At 48.5% G+C, this 1748-nt stretch overlaps 1 pseudogene; it reads right to left on the reverse strand.

The window, feature by feature from the left end:
- Positions 1 to 516: 516 nt before the first annotated feature.
- On the reverse strand, positions 517 to 1022 carry LOC129641316 (cytochrome c oxidase subunit 4 isoform 1, mitochondrial-like; annotated as a pseudogene).
- Between the last annotated feature and the right edge of the window lie 726 nt (positions 1023 to 1748).

Raw genomic sequence — 1748 nt, forward strand, 5'->3', positions numbered from 1 at the left:
CCACCAGGAAAGCCCCAAGACATGCAAATTCTTAACCTGAGCCTCTTGCAGACCAGGAGAAAGGCCAGGAGCTAGATTATTTCAGCCATGGTTCCTTGGGGCTTTCTGATCACCTGTTTCACCCAGAGCATGGGGAGGGACATCTCCCTGTCACAGGGTGATGTCCAAGTTTAAGCTCCCTTCCCAGTGGTCTCATGGTTGGTCCCCTGCTGGGCTTACGGGCACATGAGGCCCATCAGATTTTTGGCTGTATCACCCTCCATCACATGCTTTCTAAATCTAACTTCTTTCTTTTACTATTTTTACCTAAGTAGTAGATTTTCTAGTCCAAAAAGTGGCAAAAGCAATATTGTGTTTTTCTGTGGACTTCTATTAAATGTGCATATTACTTTAGTCTTATTCACATAAACTGCACATTTATTAGTACTGGTGCTGCAACACAGCGCTCCAGTGAACATGCGGAGCTGCATGGAGGTGACCGGACAGGTGAGGTGCAGACTTGGGAACCGCGGTTCCTTACGTCTTCCACTCATTCTTGTCATAGTCCCACTTGGCCGAGAAGCCCTGGATGGGGGCCACCTTCACATCAAGCATCCTCCTGGTCTGCTTGGCCACCCACTCCTCTTCAAAGGTGTGCGGGATGGGGCCGTACACATAGTGCTTCTCCCAGGTGAGGAGCGCGGTGAAGCCTACGAAGAACGTGGCCACGCCCACCACTGTCTGGCACCTGTTGTGCTCCTGCTCATCTCAGCGAAGCTCTCCTTGAACTTAAGGTCGTGCAGTTCAACTTTCTCATCGATGGAGAGGCTGCTCCAGGAAGCCTTCTCTTTCTGCTTCAAGGCCTTCTGGCTGGCAGACAGGTTCTTGACGTGGGCCACGTCGGGCAAGGGGTAGTCACGCAGGTCCACATAACTCGGGAGAGCATAAACTTCACTCTTTACAACATTTCCATGGGCCCGAAAACACACCGAGGTGGAAACTGCATGCCTGCCAATCAGGCTAAATACTCTGGTCGCCAACATTCTGCCGCCACCGACCAGCCGCTGCCCACCATGCCTGCCGCGACCACCCTCTCTGATTCATTCTTATTAAATTTATTACAAAGCATCTTCTACAGGTTTTGTCCCTGCTGCGAATGAAATTAGAAGATATTCTTGTAAGGACACACACCATGACAAAATCAAAATGACACGGAAACAACAAACCCAGAGCAAATGTCATCATTCTTGTCAACTCCAGGCCTGCCAGACACCACAGCTTTCAGCCTCCTCTCTAACTTCCATCATTTCCTTACGGTTACATGAAGTGCTTGTGCTTCTGCGTCTTGATCCATCATCTTTTGACATCAGTTCTGATTGGGGAGAATATACATGGCTCCATCTTCCCATCACTCTTCTCTGCCTTGGAAGTGATATCACTTCCAAGACCCTCAACTCATCCCCACCTTCAGCTTTAACTCCCTTTTTCATTCTGCCAACCATGAATATCTCCCTTGGCTCCCATGTTTATAAAAGGAGGACTCAACTTCCCCCACGTTTCTCCCTGCCAGGCCACCTGCCCTGAGGCTCCAGATTTTCATTTTACACTTCAGAGCAAATATTCTGCTGTTTAAACACCCACCACTTCCTTCAGTGTACAGCGGAATATTACTCAGCCAGAAAAAGGAATGAAATTGTACCGTCTACAGTGATGTGAGCGGACCTAGAATCTGTTATACAGAGTGAAGTAAGTCAGAAAGAGAAAAACAA

The sequence above is a fragment of the Bubalus kerabau genome, chromosome 1 (genome assembly GCF_029407905.1).
Source record: "Bubalus kerabau isolate K-KA32 ecotype Philippines breed swamp buffalo chromosome 1, PCC_UOA_SB_1v2, whole genome shotgun sequence".
NCBI classification, from domain to species: domain Eukaryota; kingdom Metazoa; phylum Chordata; class Mammalia; order Artiodactyla; family Bovidae; genus Bubalus; species Bubalus kerabau.